Source organism: Salmo salar, chromosome ssa13 (genome assembly GCF_905237065.1).
Source record: "Salmo salar chromosome ssa13, Ssal_v3.1, whole genome shotgun sequence".
Lineage (NCBI taxonomy): Eukaryota > Metazoa > Chordata > Actinopteri > Salmoniformes > Salmonidae > Salmo > Salmo salar.
The window spans coordinates 68062141-68090030 of record NC_059454.1 but is presented as its reverse complement, the minus strand read 5'-3'; the positions used below and the strand labels follow the sequence as shown (position 1 = coordinate 68090030).

Sequence of the window (27890 nt, the reverse complement as noted above, 5' to 3'; positions counted from 1 at the left end):
TGGAATTAAGAAATATAAAAATATTAGGACGAGCAATGTTGGAGTCCGGAGTATAAATATATGCAGTACCAGTCAAAAGTTTGGACACACCTACTCATTCAAGGCTATGTCTTTATTTTGACTATTTTCTACATTGTAGAATAGTAGTGAAGACATCAAAACTATGAAATAGCACATATGGAATCATGTAGTAACCAAAAAAGTGTTAAACAAATCAAAACATATTTTAGATTTTAGATTCTTCAAAGTAGCCACCCTTTTCCATGATGACAGCTTTGCACACTCTTGGCATTCCCTCAACCAGCTTCAGGAGGTAGTCCCCTGGAATGCATTTCAATTAACAGGTGTTCCTTGTTAAAAGTTAATTTGTGGAATGTCTTTCCTTCTTAACACATTTGAGCCAATCAGTTGTGTTGTTACACGGTAGGGGTGGTATACAGAAGATAGCCCTATTTGGTAAAAGACCAAGTCCATATTATGGCAAGAACAGCTCAAATAAGCAAAGAGAAATGACCGTCCATCATTACTTTAAGGTCAGTCAATCCGGAAAATGTCAAGAACTTTTACAATTTCTTCAAGTGCAGTAGCAAAAACCATTAAGTGCTATGATGAAACTGTCTCTCATGAAGATCACCACAGGAAAGGAAGACCCATAGTTACCTCTTCTGCAGAGGATAAGTTCATTAGAGTTAACTGCACCTAGGGCAATGGCGATCAAGAATTTTCATCAGCTGGTGATTGTCAAGTAAATAACTGTCGGTCTCACGGTAATTGACCATTAATTAACATAAACACATTTAGCATCTCCTGGCTTCCACGCATAGCCTACAAGCAATTTAAAATAATCAAATATATCCATGTAACATAGCCTACACCTTGTATTATTAGCAGTTTAGATGCAAAGTGTTCTCAACAATATACACTACCGTTCAAAAGCTTGGGGTCACTTAGAAATGTCCTTGTTTTTGAAAGAAAAGCAAATTTTTGTCAATTAAGATAACATCAAATTGATCAGAAATACAGTGTAGACATTGTTAATGTTGTAAATGACTAGTGTAGCTGGAAATGGTAGATCTTTTATGGAATATCTACATAGATGTACAGAGGCCCATTATCTCCTGTGAGCATCTGGAGCATCAGCATTTGTGGGTTCGATTACAGGCTCAAAATGTCCGGAAAAAAATTATATTCTTCTGAAACTCGTCAGTCTATTCTTGTTCTGAGAAATGAAGGCTATTCCATGTGAGAAATTGCAAAGAAATTAAATAGTACCCTCAGCATCCCGGAGTCGCCTCTTCACTGTTGACGTTGAGACTGTTTTTTTTGCGGGTACTATTTAATGAAGCTGCCAGTTGAGGACTTGTGAGGCGCCTGTTTCTCAAACTAGACACTCTATTGTAATTGTACTCTTGCTCAGGTGTGCACCGGGGCCTCCCACTCCTCTTTCTATTCTGGTTAGAGTCAGTTTGCGCTGTTCTGTGAAGGGAATAGTACACAGTGTTGTACGAGATCTTCAGTTTCTTGTCAATTTCTCGCATGGAATAGCCTTCATTTGTCAGAACAAGAATAGACTGACGAGTTTCAGAAGAAATTTCTTTGTATCTGGCCATTTTCAGCCTGTAATCGAACCCACGAATGCTGATGCTCCAGATACACAACTCGTCTAAAGAAGGCCAGTTTTATTGCTTTTTTAATCAGAAAAACAGTTTTTAGCTGGGCTAACATAATTGCAAAAGGGTTTTCTAATTATCAATTGGCCTTTTAAAATGATAAACTTGGATTAGCTAACACAACATGCCATTGGAACACAGGAGTGATGGTTGCTGATAATGGGTCTCTGTACGCCTATGTAGATATTCCATAAAAAAAATCTGTAGTTTCTGTATTTCTGATCAATTTGCTGTTATTTCAATGGACAATTTTTTTGATTTTCTTTCAAAAACAAGGAAAATTCTAAGTGACCCCAAACTTTTGAACGGTAGTGTATGTCAGTTAGGCTCTACACCCCTTGTAAAGCGGATTAATGTGCTTAATTTTAAGAAGTTATTTGGTCACGTTAGTTTTCATACAAACCTTATTAAAACATATAGGCCTATGGGCTAGGCCACATGAGGTGTGCGACTATGATTAGAAAAAGTTGCAAAAAAAAGGCATTGTTTCTTATGCTGTGCATCATTCAAAAGTGATAATATATCATTCACAAGTGATAGGCTAATATTGTCACCCATCAGACTATTCTTGATTTAATCTTGTATTTCAATATACTAAATAATATATGTGTGACATTTGTGTAGGCTATACTGCTGTTGTAAATATCAGCAAGGTGCTTAATATTAGGAAAGTTCAGAAATAAATTTGCATTTACATTTAAGTCATTTAGCAGACGCTCTTATCCAGAGCGACTTACAAATTGGTGCATTCACCTTATGATATCCAGTGGAACAACCACTTTACAATAGTACATCTAAATCTTTTAGGGGGGGGGGTTAGAAGGATTACTTTGTCCTATCCCAGGTATTCCTTAAAGAGGTGGGGGTTTTCTAGTAGGCCTAGAAAACTGATGGGATCCTCATCTTTGTATTTACTGGCCATCACTCTGTTTTCTCACGCAATTGCATAGCCTATAGAAATGTTGCACAATATGAGCTCATGGGCTCTCATGAAGTGTTTGATTAGATTTTCGATTACATTTGCATTGATGTCAGATTGATTAGAGGGACAATAGAGTGCTGAGTACCAGGCACTTGGCAAGTTTGGTAGGCTACTAATGATAAGCAGCAGCATCAGAGCTTGGAGAAGCCTAATCACCGTGACCAAAGGCAACAACCCTAACTGCACTTTAGATTGCAGCCCAAATAAATCCATAATATCCACTGGATGACATGGTGAATGCACCATTTTGTAAGTCGCTCTGGATAAGAGCGTCTGCTAAATGACTTAAATGTAATGTAAATGTAAATGCTTCACATAGTTCAAGTAACAGACACATCTCAACATCAACTGTTCAGAGGAGACTGTGTTAATCATTGCTGCAAAGAAACCACTACTAAAGGACGCAATAAGAAGAAGAGACTTGCTTGAGCCAAGAAAGACAAGCAATGGACATTAGACCTTTGGAAATCTGTCCTTTGGTCTGATCAGTCCAAATTTGAGATTTTTGGTTTCAGCCGCTGTGTCTTGTGAGACGCATGGTAGGTGAACGGATGATCTCTGCATGTGTGGTTCCCGCCGTGAAGCATTGAGGAGGAGGTGTGATGGTGTGGGGGTGCTTTGCTGGTGACACTTTCGGTGATTTATTTAGAATTCAAGGCACACTTAACCAGGATGGCTACCACAGCATTCTGCAGCGATACGCCATCCCATCTGGTTTGCTCTTAGTGGCACTATCATTTGTTTTTCATCAGGACAATGACTGTGTAAGGGTGATTTGACCATGAAGGAGAGTGATGGAGTGCTGCATCAGTTGACCTGGCCTCCACAATCACCCAATCTCAACCCAATTCAGATGGTTTGAGATGAGTTGGACCGGAGAGTGAAGGAAAAGCAACCAACAAGTGCTCAAGACATGTGGGAACTCCTTCAAGACTGTTGAGCTGGTTGAGAGAATGCCAAGATTGTGCAAAGCATTAATCAAGGTAAAGGGTGGCTACTTTGAACAATATCAAATATAGAATATATTTTAATTTGTTTAAAAATGTTTGGTTACTACATGATTCCATATGTGATATTTCATAATTGTGATGTCTTCACTATTATTCTTCAATGTAGAAAATAGTAAAAAATAAAGTAAATGCTTGAATGGTCCCATGTGGCTCAGTTGGTAGAGCATGGTGTTTGCAACGCCAGGGTTGTGGGTTCGATTCCCACGGGGGACCAGTACAGAGAAAAAAATGTATGAAATGTATGCATTCACTACTGTAAGTTGCTCTGGATAAGAGCGTCTGCTAAATGACTAAAATGTTAATGAATGAGTAGGTGTGTCCAAACTTTTGACTGGTACTGTAAATATATAAACAGTGTATGTGATGGGATGTATAGGCATGATGTACAGTATGTGGATATAATATGTAATATATCTGAAGAATACGTATGCAGCAATAGTTGAATAGGATGGCCTTGACTAGAATACAGTATATACCTATGAAATGGTTAAAACAGCATGTAAACATGATTAAGGTGACCAGTATTTCATTGTTAAAGTGACCAGTGTTCCATGTCTATGTACATAGGGCAGCAGACTCTAAGGTGCAGAGTTGAGTAACGGGTTGGTAGCCGGCTAGTGACAGTGACTAAGTTCAGGGCAGCGTACTGCGTGGAGGCTGGCTAATGATGGCTATTTAACAGTCTGTTGGCTATGAGATAAAACTTGTTTTTCTGTCTCTTGTTCACAGCTTTGATGCACCTGTACTGACCTCGCCTTCTGGATGATAGCGGGGTGAACAGGCTGTGGCTCAGGTGCCTGAGGTCCTAGATGATCTTCTTGGCCTTCCTGTGACACCGGGTGCTTTAGATGTCCTGGAGGGCTGGCAGTGTGACCTGGTGATGCGTTGGGCAGACCGCACTACCCTCTAGAGAGCCCTGTGGTTGGGGACGGTACAGTTGCCGTACCAAGAGGTGATACAGCCCGACAGGATGCGCTCAGTGGTGCATCTGTAGTTTCAGACTCCTGAGGTCGATGAGGCGCTGTTGCGCCTTCTTCACCATGCTGACTTTGTGGGTGGACCATTTCAGATGGTCAGTGATGTATACGCCGAGGAACTTGAAGCTTTTCACCTTCTCCACTGTGGTCCTGTCGATGTGGATGGGGGCATGCTCTCTCCTGTGTCCTGAAGTCCAAAATCAGCTCCTTCATTTTGTTGATGTTGAGGGAGAGGTTATTTTCCTGGCACCACTCTGCCAGGGCCCTCACCTCCTCCCTGAAGGCTCTCGTCATTGTTGGTAATCAGGCCTACCACTGTTGTGTCGTCTGCAAGCTTGATGATTGAGTTAGTGGCATGTGTGGTCAAGCAGTCATGGGTGAACAGGGAGTACAGGAAGGAGTAGAGCACGTACACTTGTGGGGCTCCTGTATTGAGGATCAGCGTAGAGGAAGTGTTGTTTCCTACCGTCACCAACTTGGGGCGACCCGTCAGGAAGTTCAGGATCCAGTTTCACAGGGCGGGGTTGAGATACAGGGCCTCAAGCTTAATGATGAGCTTGGAGGGTACTATGGTGTTGAACGCTGAGCTGTAGTCAAAGAACAGCATTCTTACAGAGGTATTCCTCTTGTCCAGATGGGCTAGGGCAGTGGTGATTGCATCATCTTTAGATCTATTGGGGCGGTATGCAAATTGCAGTGTGTCTAGGCTGTCGGGTAAGGTGGAGGTGATATGATCCTTAACTAGCCTCTCAAAGCACTTCATTATGACAGAAGTGAGTGCTACGAGGCGATAGTCATTTAGGTCAGTTATCTTTGCTTTCTTGGGTACAGGAACAATGGTGGACATCTTGAAGCAAGTGGGGACAGCAGACTGGGATAGGTAGAGATTGAATATGTCCGTTTACACTCCAGTCAGCTGGTCTGCACATGCTCTGAGGACGCGTCTAGGGATGCCGGCAGCTTTGCGAGGGTTAACTCACTTAAATGTCTTACTCACGTTGGCCACGGAGAACGAGAGCTCACAGTCTTTGGGAGCAGCCCATGTCGGTGGCACTGTGTTATCCTCAAAGCGTGTGAAGAAGGTGTTTACCTTGTCCATGAGCATGATATCAGTGGTCAGACCAGCGTTGAAAGACCTTAGCACGGGTACTTCCTGTTTGAGGAAGGAGGAGCAGAATGGAGTCGTGATCTGATTTGCTGAAGGGAGGGTGGGGTAGGGCCTTGTAGCCATCCCGGAAGGGAGAGTAAGAATGGCTGAGAGTTTTTAAGCGCGAGTACTACAGCCAATGTGTTGATAGATCTTCGATAGCGTTTTCTTCAGATTTGTTTGTTAAAGTCCCCAACTACAATAAATGCGGCCTCAGGATGTGCGGTTTCCAGTCCAGTGTATTTCCTTGAGAGCCGTCGTGGTATTGGCTTGAGGGGGAATATACACAGCTGTGACGATGTATATAGAGAATTCTCTCGGGAGGTAATACGGTCGGCAGTCTCTGTCTCGCTCCATCTCTCTCTTTGCTACAATGCTGCCACGTGCCATAATTGGCTTTGTAATTTGTTTATTTGTTTCGGTGTCTTGAGTGTTTGTTTTCGAGGTGTGTTTTTGTGTGGCCGTCTGTGCGCCACAATGACGGTGTTTGTATATGTCAGTCTGTGTGTGTCACACTGATTACTTTTCCTTTGATCAAATAAGGCTACTGAGTTACTGGATTACCATAATGAGTGGATGGGTGGAGTATGAATGCATTTATGGGCCTCACCTAGTTAGAAATGCATTGCGTATTTCCACATAGTTGTTTCAAATGACTATATGAAATTATGGTGTATTCTATCCAAACTCTAGTTTTGGTGTAGCGCACATCATTCTCATACCGTATCTTAACAGAAACAGGGTTCGCCCTACTTACGCTTCTTTTTTTTACACACAGTAGCTTTAATATGAAGATGTTTTCCAAAGATCTGGCTTCTATTCAAGACTGAGATTTACTCACTTCGGCAAAGAAACAATTGTTCTGAGACACTGGGGCTTTAATGAGCGTATCACTGAGAGAGTTCTGAAATAACCATACCCGCCATGGATGGCAAGCCATGGATAAAATGGCTTCATTAACAGGTAGGGCGTATGCTGCGCCACAGACGTCACAACTGAGCTAATATCGCTAATGTTGGACGGGAGTGGAAGCTCCCGTCCAACATTATTGAAAGGTGGAACAATGTGTGCTCCCGTGCTGTGGTGGATGCTGGGCTGGAAGTGCATTGAGCATCCAGAGCTAACAGGAAACCGTCCCGGAATGTACAGGGGGGAAATTGTGTCTTGTTTGCAAGGTGACAGTGGATAGAATGAAACATTATTAGAACAAAAAACATTCTCTTCAATTGATGCAGTGACTATAGTCCCACTGGACTGCTCCTGCAATGTTTCTAGAGATAGCATTCTGTAAAACATAAAATATGTATACTGTTGCATTATTCCTTACCTAGCAGAAACATTCTATGAATCAAAAGTTAAGTTGATCAGGTGTGGAACTCCAGTGACTAGAGTGTCTGTTTGGAGTTGGACGTCCCTGAAGGACGCACACACAGGCGCACCGTAGCAGACACATCGATTTCCTTTTATTCATGCTCTCGCAGGGGAGCATGGCCTAGCCTTCAAGGCAAAGGTTTAAAAAGGCAAAGAACAACACAGAGGAAAGGGGGGATACCCAAGAGTGTTTTGCACATTTGAGTGGAGGGAAGTGCAGATTGGCTCTGTTCAGACATTTAAATATGTACAGTATGTGAGTGAGTGTGTACAGGTGGGGTCCAAAATTATTGTATCCCTTGATAAAAAAATACCATTCCTTAGACCATTCCTCCATACAGAATCTTTCCAGATCCTTGATATTCGTCTGAGTCCAAAGACTGAAATGGCCATTGCAAAATGTTGATTTTGTGGTCAAATAACCATTTCTTTGTGGATTTTGATTAGTGCTTGGGGTTATTGTTTTGCTGGAAGATCCACTTATGTCCAAGTTTCAACCTCCTGGCAGAGGCAATTTCCATTCCAAACACAGTACAACGTTGATTATGAGGAAGAACAAGTGCTACTGTAAAATCTTAAAAGAGTTCACTCTTCCCGAGACCTTTTTGAACTTTACTATGTGTCTCCTCACAATTTCCTGAATGTAAGATCCGCTTTTCTTTTGAATTGCCACAGAGCAGCAATACTGCAATCATCTCTCCTTCAAAAGCAGCCTCCGATTTACGTTTGTCTGTGACCTATTTTTCTGACTGTCCCCAAAGAATAATCACAGCGTGAGCTCTCAGTCTCTCTGTGTCCCATGAATTTTTCCTCACATGCAATTTATATGCCATCATATATATTTGACTTGGCTTTGGACGCTTCTGCTTGAAAGTGAGGCCATATAGCTATCCATCGAGGAGCCTTTGACAGTGATCTGTTGAAGAACCTTTGAGGCCAAATACTAGAGAGTCCCTAGGCCCAGAGCAAATGAACAAGGCAGGATGTTTTGTGCACTGTTGAATGACTTTGAATGGGCAGGTGCCATTAAAGAGCTGTTATTGCCTGAAAAGGGACTGTGGACCTCAATGTGCTATCATTCCCTTTAAGCCAAGGGGGCGCTCAGGCTCAGACGGACCTGTCCTTGCATGGACCTTCCCTCGCATGGCCCATTTGGCCATACTCACTTTGGCCATAGGTGTGAATCCAATATGCCCTGGCCTGAACTAATGCACCAGTGATACTTAATCAAGCCTCTGGCCTGCCATTTTGGGGACAGTTCCTTTTACTGTGGCAAATCCCACTGCCAATAGTGAAACCCAATTGAGTTGGCACACATTCAGGTGCCCCAGTCAGATAGAGGGATAGGGTTGGCAGCCCTGAGAGATGAGGAGCATGGGGAAGCTGAGGGCCTATTCAATCAATGTATGGAAAACACTTCAAAGGGAGACAGCAAATGGAGAAAATCCAATGTATTGTAAAGGTTTAGACAGGGCTGGCAGAGGTCACGTTTCTAATGTGGCCACTAGGAATCCTAGATCTTTTCCAAGGAGTACCTAACCTAATGCTTCCCTATGGATTCTGGATTATAATATGATTTAGGTCCATGATTTCATAGTTCCAATGACTTTTTATTGTACATTTGGGATGTGGCAAATGTGCTCACTCTGCACAAGGTAGTTAGGTAGGGTTCTTTGTACAAGTGTCAGATGTTCTGTTACTAAATGGTCCCAATGGGCACCTACAGATTGAGAATGAGCAGCTGTACAGTGAAACACTTTCTATATGTAAAAAAAAAACATACTAGGCCTGAGCATACTAGAAATCAATATAATGCATAAATGGCATATACCCCCCCAATTTTTTTTTTTGATTTTCTAAATACAAATCCAGTTGTGCAAGGCCCAAATTATGGCCCAAGGTCTGATGCTATTGCTACTCTGCTGCAAGCCGATAACTGAATTAAGCACAATTGAGCGGGATGGTAATTGCATGGACAAAGATACAATATCAAGATCTAGTGCAGAGAGAATCCATATACACTTATTTTCCATGGCTTTGTTGTTATGAGGAGAGAATAATATGAGTTTGAATGGAGTTGTGTGTTACAGTTAATTCGTATTAGCGCCCGCAGCTGTAGTAAGCAGTGTGGCAGAGTTGGCAGATAAGATAAGCACCAGCACATTACCCTCGAGTTTATCTTCTGTCCACGGGGGTTTGCAAAACATCACCACAACATCTCACTAAAACATCAAATATTGTCTGCAAAAAGGGAGAGAGTGCCTATCAGTATATTGCACTTGACTGAGACTAAATTAATTGAGTGTTGTATTGCGTTTCTGTAAAACTGTTTTTTTTTCTTAATGGTGCTCTTCAGTATGTTGTTATTTTTATCTACGAACATCTCAATGTACAATACTGCATTATACAGACACATAAACTAATTAGCTCATTGCCCAGCAAATGAGTTATAATATAAGATTGTGAAAAGAAGGAAGAAGAACACTGGAATTTCTCTCTTCCGTCTTTTGTTTCAAAGTTTTAATTTCACACTGGATTGTACTATTCTTTGTGGTATAAGTACAGTTTGCTTATTCTTTCTAAAGCCTGGCTTACACAATTGACTCGAGCAATACGAGCAAAGCCCAAACACAATGCACTCTATGCCATTGGCCACAATCACAGCTGTTTGTGGAGGCTTTGCTCACTAAATACTTGCCCTTGCCAAATTGCTGTGACTACAGTGCTTTGTGCCAGCTTTGGAAGGCGAAGCCACTAAAACACAAAAACGGACTCCTCACAATTCTAATCTCTCACTTTGAATGCTTCAACAATGGACTGACATGACACCAATGTGGGTTTCCATGGGGTTTTGTATTTAAGAGATCAGTGATGGGCACAAGCTGTGCCAAAAAACTACAGCTGAAAAGCTTTCGGGTGAGTATCGAGTGATGGAGAGAAAAGTAGGAGGGGGGAATCAATTTCCGGAACACTGTAGAGCTTTTTAATTCAGGCTTTGCTGAGGTTTTCTATGAAAGAGCCTCCTGCTTAGGCTCGTCACTTGAAGCCCCCCTCTCTCTCTTTGGACAGGATTTTGACAGTGACACCTCTTGGCAGGCCCAGTAAACCAGGGCTAAACCCAAACCGGCACTGGGGCTAAATAGTCGTTTCACTTGACCCGGTCACAGAAGTTCTGTCCAACTTCGATTTCTGTGGCAAAACACCGTGACTCACTTTGAGAAGGGAACGTTGGAGGTCTCGTGCTATATTGGTAGCGTTGAATCATAACCTCATAACAACAACTAGATTCCTGTTTAGATGTTACAAGCATTCAGTCAGAAGATATTGCATCGCGGTATGATACAGAGAATTGAAACAGAGAATGTTTGGTAAGAATGCCTTGCCATGAATCAAGGAAATCTGTCCCTGAAGGCAATGTTCAGTCCAAAAGAAATGCACCATCAATCATGAAGCTACTTTAAAGATTATGGTATTTTGGTAAATAACCACGAGCTATCCTAAGATATTGTACTAGATGGATTCTTATTCTGGTGTATTTTACACATGTTTTACAGATTAAAAAAATCTATATATATATATATTTAACCTTTATTTAACTAGGCAAGTCAGTTAAGAACACATTTTTAATTACAATGACGGCCTACTTACAGATGCAATGCATCACATACTTATGTTATGATTGAAGTTTACTGAAATGTTTTCCAAATATACACTAGAACTTGTGGAATGACTCACTACCATGTAACTAAAAGTTTGATTTTCCCAAAAAAGTTTTCAGATTTTGCTCTGTTATTTTCAGGACCCATTTCATTTACAAAGGGAATGTTTTAATATTATTTATAATGTGATTTGTTGTTCTTGAACACAGATACCAGTTGCTATCGATTGACAGTCAAGGAGATGCAATCAATAGCAATGCAGAAGACGGTTATTTGTTGTGGTCGCTCCAGAGAAAAAATTACAATTATTCAATCAGAGACAATGCAAACAAACACTCAATACCCCACTTAGTAACTGCCAATAAACCTGGGTCTACCACAGGTCCCAAACATAAATAACCATTGAACATCGGCACTCTCTAAGGGAGACAGACCTCTTGGTTAACCTTAACCCCTCTGATCTGTTTTGCCCTCCTGGAAGTATTTCACTCAAACCCATCCCTTGATCCTTCCCAAATGTGAGTCTACCAACCCACACGTTAAGTTTTGGAATCTTCATGTATAATGGATGAAGGATTTTTCCAATACATTACACTTTTTAATAACATGCTGCTGGCAAATGTCCAGACAAAAAATCAGAGGATTACATCACCCAGCAAGCATAGACCACCATCAATCCAAGAAGCGGTAGCTGCAAGGTCATAGTTATTAGAATTCTGCCTCCTTCAAGGCACCCTCAGGAGAAGGTTATGCCTCGTACTGTAGGTTAAAGAACCAACATACCTCAGCATCGACAAACAAAGGCCCCATTTCTCAGTAGTCCTCACCTCTTGAGGGGTGAAGGAGGGGGAGGAGAAGGAGAATTGTAAATGTCTAGGGAGCAGTGCTCAGTCATATTGGGTAATTCATTAAAATGCGACAGCCGAGTGTCATTTGAAATATATGGCTCTAATTTAATACATTTCCAGGTGAGGGCCAGGGGTTGACCTCATTTAGAAAAGGGGTCTTGAGGGAGAGCACTGATCTACGGCAAATAGAAAATGTAAGGTGTCCAGCGATATTGATTCAGGTTGACATGTAATAACATGGCTTGCCTTAGGGATGAAGACATGAGGCAGAGCGCTGTGCTATCAGCCGTTGAATGACCATAATTACCATTGCCTCGCTAAAACGGTAAACAGGCAATTCCGGTGGCTGTGGTCCCACCAAAATATGTTCCTCACCATCTCTAAACTCTGAAATGCTACTGGAAATATACTCTGCACAAAATTGAAAAAGTTGGGATATTAACAAGTACATTCCATTAAACGGTGAGGAGTACTGTGGAAGTTTGTTTTGTAGGATTTCTCCCTATTATCATATTAGCATATGATTTCCCAACTGCGAGGTACACAGCCACTAAAACCCACTTCCTAACTTTGTTCTGTCACTTGAGACACTACAGCTGAATATGGCATCTTTTTTCAACTACCAGATTATCTGTGACAGTGCACAGCCAACCTGGCTCCACTGTCAAAACCAAAATATTTACTAATGAATCCCAAAACAGAGGCATACTAGAGCACAGCCTCATGTTTTCAACTTTTTTTTGTGATAAATTCCATGAAGAGTAGTCACAAACTCATATGGTGTTGTATATGATTGCCATGATCCCTCAAGACAGATCAGCATCATGTAGGGTTTATAATCCCTCAACCACAGTGTTGCCATATACTTCAATACTGTACATAAAAATCTGTGGGTGGTTGTGGGTGTTTTTTTTCAATATACAGTATGTTTTTGTTAACCAACAAAGTGAAGAAAAAAACTGTGTTCACTTTCAGGTACAAATACACCCTGTGTGGCTTCAGAACACAAATTGCACTTCAAGGAGAGACAATTATGAAACAGGAGGGAATCAGTGATACATCTAAAGCGAGGTCTCATTCAACAGTTGAGAATGATTTTAATTAAAGGCACAAAGGGAAAAGTGTTCAGGAGGGATGCAAGGTCGGCCCTGAATTCAGTTGAACATGGAGAAAGGGAAGAAAAAACTCTCTGCACAATACAAATGGAGATGGCTATCCTTGTGTGTTCTCTAATGGTCGCACAATGGGCTGCGTGTCAGGAAGATGTGTGTGTGAGGGTGGGCACTGTGGTTGGGACCATATAGGTCATGCTAAAGACAACATACAATGTACTTTGAGTTTAAAGCTGGCCATTCCTTTTGTGTGTTATTCCCCCACACGGACAATGGTAAATTAAGCGTATTTCATTCCCCTGAAAAGATAGAACAAATATTACAACAGATATTATGGCTGAACTCAAATGTGCTAGTTAATAAAAGACCTGTATTTATGGGAAAGATGTTTGAAAAGGGTATTTTGTTTTTAAATGATATTGTAAATTGGAATGGTACAGATATGTATTTCATGGAGTTATCAGAATTGTACGGGAAGGTCTGCTCAATCCAAGATTACAACCAATTGATTACCATATAACCACCAAAAATGGAGGTGGCAGGTGGCAGCAGGAGAAGGTAGGGAACTGGTCTGTCTGCCCAATATAAAGGATCAAAACTGGCAGAGGAATAAAAATATCATAAATAGGAAAGCATACCAGTTTCATTTGAGTACCATGATGATGACAGCTGTGCCATACAGATTGCAAAATAGTTGGGAAGAGATTTTTGATGTACCGATTCCGTGGTACAGGGTGAATGAGTTGATACATAAAACAACGCAAAATTCAAGACTTCGTGCTTTTCAGCTAAAATTATTATATAGAATTCTTGCCACCAACAAAATGTTGAATATTTGGGGCATACAATCATCGTAGCTCTGCAGATTTTGTTGTGAGGATACAGAATCAATAGACCATTTATTTTGGTATTGCCCTCAGGTAGTCTGTTCTAGTCTCAGCTTCAGGAATGGCTGAAAATAATATATTAATTTCTTTTCAACTCACAATCTGTGGATTCTATTCGATTAGATAGATTGAAATTGTATGTTAAACATCACAGCATATTTGAAAGATATGTGGTGCGTAGAAATCTGAAGAGGGTGGCCAGCAGAGATAGGTGGGATGGGCTGAGGGAAACTGAGTGTTGGGATGTAAAATTGGAAACAAGTGGGAGTGGAGTTGCTGGATGGGGGATAGAATGCCGGTCAAAGATAAAAGTAAAAAATATATATATAACAAAAAGTATGGATGGTTGAGGAGCAGCTCTTGGGGAACTGTGGGGGGGGATCTTGGAAGGATGGCGGTTGGGAGCTTGGGCTGGTGGCTGATGGATCGCTGGTTCGGGTCCCCTTTTTTGACCTTGTGGGAGATCTGTCAACATGCCCTTGAGCAGGGTGTTGACTAATGTGATATAGTTGTTGAGCAGCTTCACTGCAAGTATGTTGTATGTTTTAAATATAAAAAAAAAAAAAATTCATTCAATTGAAATTAAGCGTGTTGTATTGATGATCACAGGCTAGTTCCATGTGCTTTCAGACATGCATTTCAAGAGGCTTTATGGACATAGTGCCCCACAAAAGGGTGACGGCCATCTTGTATTGTCGATTTAGAATTAATTGGATCGATGAAACCCATTCTCTGTTCTCAGCTCCACTGCATGTGCGAGGTGATGTTTCAGTGTTGTCTGAGGTACATGCAGTATAGGAGCCAAAACCAGTAGCCTTGTACCACTGTGTTACTTAGCAACAGGCTTACTAAAAGATTCATCTTTGTTATTGACCTGCATGCCATGTGGCGACTGTCTAAAATACCCAATGAAACAATCTCATTAGAGGAACGATCGTTGGACCTGACATCTATAAACTCACGACACTGCAGGAGAAACCTTTGTCAAATACGTCTGGGTGCTTCCTAGTGACACCGATATAACTGAGCTGTGAGGTTACACCAAATGACACTGAACCTAGTTATTTTCCCATCATAAGAAAAAACACTGTCTGCCTGCTGCCTGTAGGATCCTTTCTGAGGGAGCATGTTCTCCGCCAGTGGTGGAAGATACAGATTTATAGTTACTGTAGTGTACCCTATGTTTGACTCTGAGCAACAGGCCTGAAAGGCTTGCTTTGGTGTCTCAGCCAGTATTTTCATATCAGATGTAAATGATTCGAAGCAGCATGGGGGATCTTTCATCACCGCCTTATTCATTTGTTTACCAGGAGCATGCCATTACAAGTATCATATTGTGATCTTGACGCATCCTCTCACTACTAAGGCCCGTTGATTGAGACTGAGAGCTGACAAAATCTTTTGAAGGAACGAGCTGCTTTTCAGCCGTAGAGGGCCAATGATGAATAATGATGTTGTTCACAGACACAAGACATTCGCTGACAGGTGAATGTCTTGTGAGGTGATTGAGAGGGGATTGAAGAGCAAAAGAAAATGAGAGAAAAAGAGAGAGAAATGGAATATAATTTGAGCCATAGAATTACAATGCTTATTTCAATTTCATGTGGTGTCATACTGTATTCATTAGAAACAGTCCCAGCAATTGTCATGCTGCACAGTAACCCAGCAGACCCCACACAATGCATATTAACGCCAGTTTCAAAAGGAATGACAGAGTAGGAAATGTGTGGAGGTGTCTTTCATCTGTTAGGACTCAATGAAAGTTTACAAAAGGTAGTCTGGCTGTATATTATACAATAGGCCCTGGTTGTGTCCTATGACATTTAAACTTGATGTTTCCTTGTCCTGTATGACAGCAACCCATGCCTTGGTTTAGTTTCCCTGGCACTGTTTCCAAATGCTAACATTTTAGCATTTTTGGCACAATTCAATTCATGGTACAGATATAATTTTTCATGCATCATGTTAAAATCATCTATAAGTGAATGTGTTGAGCTTCACAATACATTTTAGGTTGTGGCGGATGAATCACAATTAGTTGGGTAACATAGATAATAAAGATGTTTTATTTGCATAATATGCTTATGTGAGATACTTGTCATATGTGAATGTATCTGTTAAACCATGTGAAGGGATGGCGTGATTAATGGGGAACCAATTACTTGTCTCCACAATGTCTGTGCGCAAGTCACTCCCTCCTTTGGCATTGAGGGAAGGTGTATAGCAGTGTCTGGACCATTGTATGTCCCCCTCTGATGTTGCACTTATCTTGGGATAGTGTATGACCTAGAGGCTCACTCCCCTCAGTGAGCTTGTCCAGGAGTGGAGTCAAGAGGGGGTTTACTTGAGATGGGAGTATCTAGAGTTGTCAATTGATTTATGCCATTGGATGAGCTAATGGTTCTGTTGTATACCATACCAGGGAGAGACTGTTCCAGTTTGGAGTAGGAGGACCAGACACTGGTCTATATAATGAACACTGTTGATACAGCAGTTGCTGTCTGCTATGTTTTATAGATATCTTTCATACAAAACTTAACCTTGTGACCCATTCTATATATCTGTGGTTTGTCATGTACGTTGAGTGGGGTGTATCTTGGCTATAAAAGATCTTTGTACTTTTGTGTAATCACTTTTCAATGGTTCATTAGAGATAGCGCATCATTGAAAGTCAAAGTGCTTTTGCAAAAAGCTCTTAATTATTCAAGATGTAGTTATAAGTATAACTCTGACTGGTGTGTGAAGTTTGTAACTCTCCTCATTTGATAATGCAGAAATTAGCCACCACATTTGGCGACGGGGATGGGATGTGAATCTTCACTTGGTGACCGCTCCTGACGACCTAGGTAAATCGTGCACGAGGGATCCCTCAAACTTGGGATCTCAGGGAAACCACACTTCGGGAACGAAGCAGATGGACCCACCTTTGATCTGAGAGGTAGCGAGCCGAGTGGATACCACATCTCGAACTTAGTTTTTTAAAGAAAGAGGTGAGCAAACCACACTTGAAGTCGAGTTTTTAGAAAAGCCTCTGTTACGTGAGCTCTGAGTGTGTATTCCTTTGTGAGGGGGGCACCTTGGAGGCGTAAACAGAGCCGAGTCAGAGGAGCGTAATCTGAGAGTTTGCGGACTCAAAGATACTCTGCCACTGGTCGGTTGTGGGTGACCTAGAGCCATCCTGACACTGAATTGATCACAGTGGGGATTGGTGCAGTCTGAGGGGGTGAGGGGCCAGGGTGACTGTGTGTTCTGTGTGAAACATGGTACTTGGTGAAGCCCTATTGGAATAACTACCTCGTTCTGAAAATGTCTGTGTGACTGTCTAAGTGACCCTCAGAGGTAGTGAATTCCAATTATTTTAAATGTGCTAGCCAGGTATGCCCTGGGTTACTCTGTGTGAGTATTTTGTTAACGTTACCACTAGGTAATCGTGGTAGGAGAATTCTGTGTGAGCGGGGTAGATTCACTCTGTGTGGGTAACCTTTCAATTATGTTCTGATGTTCTGTATGGACATCTGACCAGTTCTGTGTGAGTATCTGGCCAATCCTGTGTGGGTGATCCTTAAAGTTCTGTGTGAGTACCTAAGAATTGCTAACGTTTTATATGGATTCTGTGAATATATAAAAATATGATAAATTGTATGTGTGTATAATCGATTACTAGATATTTGACAAAGTAATGCTGAGAATATAGTTAGATTCAATTTGAACCACCCATTCGCAGACATACGTAGGTTTTGAGTTGGTATCTTTAATGGATAATTTGATAAAGATGAGGTTTTAAGCATTTGTAAACTGTCTACAATGTTTAGGAAATGATGCTCTAGAAACTGATTGGAGTGTGTCCACTTTTGGTTATCTTACCCTAACAATGTAACTATAAATGCTTATTGGATTATCTCCGTCTGGGTACAACAGTTGAAATAAAACTGCCCTTAAGGTCTGAAACGGTTTTATTTTATTTTTATTTTTCCTAACAGAAATTTTTCCTGTTCAACTAAGCATACATATACATTGATGTAGATTTAAACTAATGATTAATGATTTGAGGGAGTACAGTGGAATTATTATTAGGTTTTGTTTGAAGTTACCTTTTGGGTTTCTGAATTGGTGTAGTATAATGAATGCTAACGAAGTGTTTTGTGTTTTTCTTTGGGGAAAATGGGGATTTCATTGTCTCTCTTTGGAATGTTTCCTGTGGCTCTTTCCTTTGGGTTTAGTGAGTTTTCCATTTGACTTAGTGCTAAGATATCTTAAAGGGGTATACACACATGGAATTTTTCGAAGTTTTTATTTTCTGAGTTTTAATTAAACATGTGAATTATTTTCATAAAGAAATGTTCCGGGAACCTGGGATACAACATGTAGAAAATGTTTGACGTTTTTTTCTTTAATTTGTCTAGTATAGTAAGAAACACTTTCTGAAGGGTTTGTATGACCTATGACCCGTATCATGACTTTTCATTGTGGCTTGATCACCCTCATTGAAAAGCCATTTGGATAAAGAATTTTAGGTCATTTGTTACACTGATTTCAAGGTAATTCGTGAAATTGATAATTATGATGGAGTTCATAGTTCTTAGACATATTTGTTATTTGGACCAATGTGATAGAACGCTTTGCCTTTAACTAAGGGTAGGCTGCTTTAAGTCTATTTTCCTATGACCATATGGGTACAATGATTTTTCTTTGTGGAGTTTTTCAGAGTAGTGATTTTGATTTGATTATGTTATTTGAAATTTTGTTTTATCTTTTGACCAGTAGTAGTGTTTTTTTATACATTACTCTCATGGAGAGTTATATGTTAAAAATGGGGAAGGATACAGTCCTTTGAGGTTTTGGATTGAAGTTTACACACCTTGAGGGATATGTGAAGGAGTGTATTGTTGTGTTGTTTGTTCTGTTCTATTCCAGATAGGTTATAGATCTAACTTCCTGATCTTTTGGCTCTGCGATGAAGTTGAAATTGTGATGGGAAGTATAAGCCAATTTGAAAGAAAAGTTTCAATAGAATTTGTTGTTATTCTCTTTGAAATATGTTTAGACATTTGTATTAAGAATAATTGGTAAAAGTAATAATTTATCATGTAGTTAATGAACTGAACTAAACTGTTGTTCTGATCTGTTCTTTCGAGGTTATCATGAAAAGTGACATCAGACGGAATCTTAATGCATGGAATAGATAATTGGACCGAACAGTGTGTGTACCTCAAACCCTCTCTAACTGGCTGAAGAAGACTGACAAAGGCGTTGAATATGGCCCTGTCCGCACCATTTCTACCGAGAGAAATGGCCGAGCCAGCAACCGGTGTACAGTATCTGATCTAAGCTATCAACTGCTTTTCTCTCATGTTTCTCTCAGGAGTGTGAGAAGAGTCCACGTGGAGTGAGCATGGGGAAAGGTGCTCTTCTAAACTTCTCTTATGTTGCTGTTATACTGGTTGACGAATGGACAAGACATAATGGGCGTCTAAGGTGAAACATTGAAATTGGGACATTATAATGGGCCATTCACTTTGAACTGTAAAGCTATCTGAAGAAGAACGAAAAGGACGCCAGAAGAATCAGTGCCTGGAGGAGGGGGTTGGTCACCTGTGCCCAAAACTGTTTAGACTTTTGGGGTATCAGGTTGACTGTAGAGGTCTACACCACGTAAAATTATTGTAATCTAGATTAAGAATGCATTGAGATACTGATCTGTATAATAATCGTGATAAAAAAGTTAATAGTAGAATTATGGGATAATTATACTGGATGTTAATATAAATGTACATTCTGCTAATATTGATGTTTGTTAAATTGAGTGATAGGACCAATTTGAATCACTGAGCAATGTCATTTTAAAATTTTGGTTGGATAATTAACTGGGTTCTAATTATGATTTTATTTGGAAATGTAATGATTTTTAAAACTGAAGGATTGATTTGAGTTGAGTATGTTAAAATCTATATGAGTGAAGCAATTAATGTGATAGGGATTGATTGTTTTGATTGTTGTTATGAACTAAAGATGTTGACGCTATTATAAGCATGCCATGGTGAATGACATGGGTGAACTCTGATCTGGAGAGTGAAAATTATCCTAATCTATTTGATCTATAGGCATTGTCTTATGAATATGGGAATCATGATGCTTGTCTTGGGTCATGTTCATTAGGTACCAAGGGGATACATTTTATTTTAACTAGGAGTCACTACCTGGATTTGTTCAACAAGATATGCTAATTTTAGTTTCTGGGATGGAAATAGTCATTTCCAACATACTATGCTGATTCATTGGAGTGTGATAGATAACTAAAGATTATTTTATTAAAATCCATTGTTGCATGCACTGCATTATGCATTAAATATGTGCTTTTCACTGTCTATGGAAAATATAGCTTTGAATCTCATGAACTGTATGCATTTTTTGTTTTTCTTCGTGGGTTCGTGAAGGTGACTGTGTATCATAACCTTCCCAGACAAATTGCTAGAGTGTTTAGAAAATGTGTTGGGGGTTTGAATGAGGCTGAGTTAGTGTTGTGGAAGCTGGACATGTGCAGGAACCCCATGCAATGAGTTATTGTTTGATGATTTTTGGTTTATGTACAATATATGTATTTTCTATGTGAATGAATGTTCTTAAATCTTGTGATTTTCTTTGAAGTTCAGAGGGGACTCAGAGGGATGACTGTCCTTTCTGTTGTGATGAAGCCTGTGTTTAGACTCTGGTTCTCCTGTAACGTAGGGAGCATTTCTATGTTCTGTTTTCTTTTTGTATTTTCCTCAACAATGTATTATTCTGTGTGATTAAACGTGCAAGTCTGTCTTGTAGAATCAAGGTTGTAAACTCAGTTTCCGAAGGGAGAAAGCTTACATGAAGCTAAGGTACTCGAAATTGAAGGGATTTGATTCTTTATTTTCTTTTAAATTTGATAATGTATTATTTTTTTTAATAATTCATATAATCTACAACTACTGTTAGTAAGGTGTAACGTTACTGTTCTGATTCTCTAGAAGGGACGGAGTCCCTTGAGAGGGGAATGTGGCGGATGAATCAGAATTAGTTGGGTAACATAGATAATTAAAATGTTTTATTTGCATAATATGCTTATGTGAGATACTTGTCATATGTGAATGTATCTGTTAAACCATGTGAAGGGATGGCGTGATTAATGGGGAACCAATTACTTGTCTCCACAATGTCTGTGCGCAAGTCACTCCCTCCTTTGGCATTGGGGGAAGGTGTATAGCAGTGTCTGGACCATTGTATGCCCCCCTCTGATGTTGCACTTATCTTGGGATAGTGTATGACCTAGAGGCTCACTCCCCTCAGTGAGCTTGTCCAGGAGTGGAGTCAAGAGGGGGTTTACTTGAGATGGGAGTATCTAGAGTTGTCAATTGATTTATGCCATTGGATGAGCTAATGGTTCTGTTCTATACCGTACCAGAGAGAGACTGTTCCAGTTTGGAGTAGGAGGACCAGACACTGGTCTATACAATGAACACTGTTGATACAGCAGTTGCTGTCTGCTATGTTTTATAGATATCTTTCATACAAAACCTAACCTTGTGACCCATTCTATGTATCTGTGGTTTGTCATGTACGTTGAGAGGGGTGTATCTTGGCTATAAAAGATCTTTGTACTTTTGTGTAATCACTTTTCAATGGTTCATTAGAGATAGCGCATCATTGAAAGTCAAAGTGCTTTTGCAAAAAGCTCTTAATTATTCAAGATGTAGTTATAAGTATAACTCTGACTGGTGTGTGAAGTTTGTAACTCTCCTCATTTGGTAATGCAGAAATTAGCCACCACAAGGTACTCTCGGACAGGGCTCTAAATTGCTACCATTTTTGTTGCATATGCGCCTAAATATTTTTCTGTGAGAGCTGGAATGTAATAATTGTTATAATGATTAGGCTTCGCTGTACCACTGTTTCCGTGTGGCTTAGAGAAAAAAGTGAATGTCATGATTGCCATGGTTACACCATTACTAAAGACAAAACTGCTTGTTTCTAGCCTAAACTGTTAAACAGTTGTACCTATATTACCAGCACTACATTTTTTCCTTCTATCATGCTTTGGTGGACAAATTTTACATTCATAAACCATGTCGTGGGGCTTTCAAAAACTAATCGTGGGCCATTAACCATTTGTTAACACCTTATTCAGTCATGTTACCTCATTAGCTAGCTAGCTAACAATCTGGTAATTTACCAGTATAACCATTGATTGATTTAATTCTTAATAATAACCCTTATAAATATTTGTCGAGTGGAGTATTTGCATATGATCTCAGTGATCATTGTCCCATAGTATGCATAGAGATACGAAACAGCAAAATACTAATCCTTATTTAATTAAGAGGCTAACTTAAAAAAATGTTTCTCCTCGCGTTTTTACATGACATTTTCTACTTTGATTTAGCCACTATCTCCTGTATTCATGACCCTGAGTTGGCTCTGGAAAAATTCTCCTCCATATGTATTCCTCTAGCAGTTAAACACGCCCCTTTTAAACAATTCAGAGTCAAAGATAGATCTAACCCTTGGGCTTCTTCAGAGCTATCTGAGCTCATTCAGATGAGAAAGCAGGTCTGAACAAGGAAAACTGACTGTAGTGGACTGGCAATCTTTCAGACAATTCTGAAACAGATGAAGTATCTTGTTTAAGAAAACTAAATCAAGCAACTTTTTAAGCTATATCTTTGACTCTGCTGGTGATCCTTCTAAATTTTGGAAAACAGTTAATGCACTGAATCATACAAATGTCTCTTCTTCCCTGCCTAAGCAAGTTCTGTCTGATGCTGGCATCATAACTGAGAAGAATGCAATAAGTGTTGCTTTTAATCATCATTTTATCTCGGCAGGCTTTTTATTTGATAGAAACTATTCAGAGGAGTTCCTCAATTGAATCCTACAGACGAAGAACCGTATATGTGACATTTTTCAAAAAAACGAGATATACATGAAAAATCATTATTGGACACCCTTTTTCTATAGTGAACCGGTTTCACAAGCTTTCCACGCGCTAATTAACGATATGTTTAAATTTAAAGATAGGCTCTCGTGGAATAACCGTTTATGTGCACCACTCAGAATGGACGGACAAGCGCACAACTTTTCTGTTGCTGATGAAAATCACCGAAATGTGGGAAAGAAACGTAAAACAAAACTAAAAGAATGGAAAGACAGGCAAAGGAAGATCTTACGGGATGCGGGAAAACCCTATACAAATCGTAAGGGTCAAGAAAAAACTGGGAAAAGCTGTCCAAAAGAGGTATGTGGAAGAACCGTATATCAAACAATCAAGCTAGCTAGCTATAGAGTACAGTAACTAACATGTATGTTCTGGGTTGTCTAATTTGTAACTATAGAGAAAACATATTAGCTAAAGTTCGTTGGCTACTAACTTATACATTATCGTTACAAATGTTATTGCTAGATTATAGAAGAAACATAGCTAGCTACTTTTTGTCCATCCACCGGATGATTCGACATGGCTACAGTAGCTAGCTAGTTATATGTAACGTTACACTGTATCCTGCAGGGAAGAGCGTGTTCCACGACGTGCAGAAAGGATTGTGGAAAGTTGATTGATGAGCGCAAGCTGCATCTGTTCAACAGTTTCTACACTGTCCCATACGAGAAACAACAAGCACAACCAGCAAAACCATTCAAGGTGATGAGGATGCAATGTGAAGACTTCAGTCACCTCCCAGATTCTGTTCTCAAGCGACCAGCTGGACTACAGACCACTTCAGTGAGGTGGTTAAAAGTCACATGTATTGCACAGAGAATAGTTTACTAACATCCCATCAACATGCAACATGTTGTTCTAACAATAAAATATCCTAATGATTCCCTTTTTTATTCATTACAATATACATCTCTGTCACCACATTTAGCATCAACTCTAAGCAGTTAATACTTATTTACAGCTGTCACCTCAGTACAGGACGTTTCTTGCCTTTAGCATGGGTTTAACGCAATTCAAAACTTAATTGCAGATCATAGTGTTAAACGCAAAGAGAATGGTTTTCTGAACGTTTTGTAATATTGACCTTAGGGACCTGCATAATGGACATGCATATTGGCACATCACATTGATCCATATTTGATATGTACAAGTTGTACTTCTTTTGATTGAATTAATTTAATTGTATTCTATTTTTGTAGTTATTCTATGGTATGTTCACATTGAGGGCTTCATTTTAAATGAGACTAAGATTTCATGACTCAACTTTTAAGAAAAGTCATCGGTGCTAAAGTTGATAGACCACCTTTAAATGAACCTCCATTAAATGAATTAACTACATATTGCATTTAAGTTATTTACATGAAGGGCATCTGTACTTGAAAGTACTTAAAACATCATATCAGGTATTAAAAAAGGACATCTTACAAGTGTCATGCAAAATGTCACATATGCTGTTCTTCCACAAACTGAAATCATCACTGGAGATATACTGTTCTTCCACATTCTAAAAATTAAAACGACAATAAAAAAAGTATTTTTTGAAATAACAAAAAAATATCAATTGTTGTTGGAAGATATGAGTATGGTGAATTATTTGTCAACCATAAAACACCCAATGTGGTACACACAATGAATAATATAAAAATAACTGATTATCTTAAAATGGAAAAATTGTCACATATATGGTTCTTCGTCTGTAGGATTCAATTGGCCTAGACCAGGCTGCATGTAACTGGTTTAAAAATTACTTGACAATTATAACTCAATGTGTATCTACTGATGGTGTTAAATCAGGTTTCCTGGATATTACAAAAGGTGTCCCGCAGGGGTCAATTCTGGGTCCTGTACTTTTATCTGTTAACATTAACCTCTATGGGCTAGGTGGGACGCTAGCGTGCCACCCGTGGTGCACTCCATCAACAGCAGGTGCATTTCAAGAGCGGCAAATTTGAATCCAAATAAATGTCAAAATTCAAATTTTTCAAACATACAACTATTTTACACCCTTTGAAAGATAAACATCTCCTTAATCTAACCACGTTTTACGATTTCAAAAAGGTTTTACGGCGAAAGCATAAATTTAGAGTATGTTAGGACAGTACATTTACAAGAGTTGTGTGTAATGTTTTGTCAAGTCAAAGACAGGGTCACCAAAACCATAAAACCAGCTAAAATGATGCACTAACCTTTTACAATCTCCATCAGATGACACTCCTAGGACATTATGTTAGACAATGCATGCATTTTTAGTTCTATCAAGTTCATATTTATATCCAAAAACAGCGTTTTACTATGGCATTGATGTTGAGGAAATCGTTTCCCTCCAATAACAGGCAGTCAAGTCAGCGTCACAAATTAAATAATTAAAATTAGAAAACATTGGTAAAATATTATATTGTCATTTAAAGAATTATAGATTTACATCTCTTGAACGCAATCAACTTGCCAGATTTAAAAATAACCTTACTGGGAAATCACACTTTGCAATAATCTGAGCACTGCGCCCAGAAAAATACGCGTTGCGATACAGACTAGACGTCATGTTGGGGAGATCTAAAATCGAAAATACTATGTAAATAATCCATTACCTTTGATTCTCTTCATCAGATGTCACTTCCAGGTATCACAGGTCCATAACGAATGTAGTTTTGTTCAAAAAAGCTCATCATTTATGTCCAAAAATCTCCGTCTTGTTAGCACATGATCTAAGCCAGCCGGACTTCTCGTCATGAACGAGGGGAAAAAATATATTTACGTTCGTTCAAACATGTCAAACGTTGTATAGCATAAATCATTAGGGCCTTTTTTAACCAGAACATGAATAATATTCAAGGTGGACGAATGCATACTCTTTTATAACGTATTGGAACGAGGGTACCCAACATGAACTCGCGCGCCAGGTGTCTAATGGGACATCATCGTTCCATGGCTCTTGTTCGGTCAGATCTCCCTCCAGAAGACTCAAAACACTTTGTAAAGGCTGGTGACATCTAGTGGAAGCAATAGGAAGTGCCAAAATATTCCTCAGCCCCTGTGTTTTTCAATGGGATAGGTTTAAAGGTAATACAACACATCAGGTATCCACTTCCTGTCAGAAAATGTCTCAGGGTTTTGCCTGCCAAATGAGTTCTGTTATACTCACAGACACCATTCAAACAGTTTTAGAAACTTTAGAGTGTTTTCTATCCATATATAATAAGTATATGCATATTCTAGTTACTGGGTAGGATTAGTAACCAGATTAAATCGGGTACATTTTTTTATCCAGACGTGCAAATGCTGCCCCCTAGCCCTAACAGGTTAACAATATTGACTTGTCTATAAAAAAAAATGGTATGCCGATGATACTGTTGTGTATGGTATTGCCCCCACGGTTGACCAGGCTCTATCTGAACTACAGTCTGCCTTTATTGTATTACAGAAAAACTTTATTGACCTGAAATTAGTATTGAATGCCGGTAAAACTAAGTATAATGTATTTCTCTAGAGCGCCCAAAAATAACTCAGACGATTTAACCCTGAGTTCCAAATATCTCTAACGGTCGCCCCCGCGTGAGTTTTTTTATGCAAGTGATGTTCGAACGTTCTCTCCATTCCAGAACGTGATTGTTACATAAACAACAACACTGAATGGCTCAGAGTGGGAGTGAGAGGTTACTGTGATTGACTGCCTGCACGCGCCATTTGTATCAATAAATCACTATCAGAAAATGTTTTGTGTGATATTATTGATATATTTACTATTTTATTCACGTTTTTCAATTACCGGTGATAAATCATGCGTTCCGATTTTTGCATAAATTGTAATGGGGGCATAGTATGTGTGTAAAATAATGTTTTGAAGGTTGTACTGATTATGATGAGCTAAGCTAATTCCAGCTATGTGTATGGAGCCATGTTTGTTAACCTGTTGGGGATAGGGGGCAGTATTTGCACAGCTTGATAAAAAACGTACCCGATTTAATCTGGTAACTACACCTGCCCAGTAACTAGAATATGCATATAATTATTGGCTTTGGATAGAAAACACCCTAAAGTTTCTAAAACTGTTTGAATGGTGTCTGTGAGTATAACAGAACTCCTATGGCAGGCCAAAACCTGAGAAGATTTCAAGTAGGAAGTGGCCTGTCTGAGAACTAGTGTTTCATCTTGGCTCTTTTTATTGAAGACTCAGGATCTGTGCAATAACGTGACACTTCCTACGTCTTCCATAGGGTCTCAGAGCCCGGGAAAACGTTGAACGATATCGAGGCAGGCTCTGGCTGAAACACTTTATCGCTTTGGCAAGTGGCCACTCAGAGTACTATGGGTTTAGGCGCGTGCCCGCTTCGACCGAATGGTTTCTTTTCCTTTGTCTGTTTATCTAAACGCAGATTCCCGGTCGGAATATTATCGCTTTTTTTATGAGAAAAATGGCATAAAAATGTATTTTAAACAGCGGTTGACATGCTTCGAAGTACGGTAATGGAATATTTAGAATTCTTTTGTCACGAATTGCGCCATGCTCGTCACCCTTATTTAGCCTTTAGGATAGTGTCTAGAACGCACGAACAAAACGCCGCTGTTTGGATATAACGATGGATTATTTTGGACCAAACCAACATTTGTTATTGAAGTAGAAGTCCTGGGAGTACATTCTGACGAAGACAACAAAGGTAAGAACATTTTTCTTATAGTAAATCTGACTTTGATGAGTGCTAAACCTGCTGGGTGTCTAAATAGCTAGCCCTGTGATGCCGGGCTATCTACTGAGAATATTGCAAAATGTGCTTTCACCGAAAAGCTATTTTAAAATCGGACATATCGAGTGCATAGAGGAGTTCTGTATCTATAATTCTTAAAATAATTGTTATGCTTTTTGTGAACGTTTATCGTGAGTAATTTAGTAAATTCACCGGCAGTGTTCGGTGGGAATGCTAGTCACATGCTAGTCACATGCTAATGTAAAAAGCTGGTTTTTGATATAAATATGAACTTGATTGAACAAAACATGCATGTATTGTATAACATAATGTCCTAGGGTTGTCATCTGATGAAGATCATCAAAGGTTAGTGCTACATTTAGCTGTGGTTTGGGTTTATGTGACATTATATGCTAGCTTGAAAAATGGGTATCTGATTATTTCTGGCTGGGTAGTCTGCTGACATAATCTAATGTTTTGCTTTCGTTGTAAAGCCTTTTTGAAATCGGACAGTGTGGTTAGATTAACGAGAGTCTTATCTTTAAAATGGTGTAAAATAGTCATATTTTTGAAAAATTGAAGTAAT

The 27890-nt window shown here is 39.5% G+C and overlaps 1 protein-coding gene and 1 long non-coding RNA gene across 2 annotated transcripts in view; one reads left to right on the top strand and one right to left on the bottom strand.

The window, feature by feature from the left end:
- Positions 1-27890, bottom strand: part of LOC106567646 (opioid-binding protein/cell adhesion molecule) — a 606617-nt gene that overhangs the window by 416321 nt on the left and 162406 nt on the right. The window lies entirely within an intron of this gene.
- Positions 22676-23505, top strand: LOC123726236 (uncharacterized). Its single transcript, XR_006758614.1, has 2 exons — positions 22676-22922; positions 23193-23505. It is a non-coding gene; the product is annotated as an uncharacterized lncRNA (long non-coding RNA).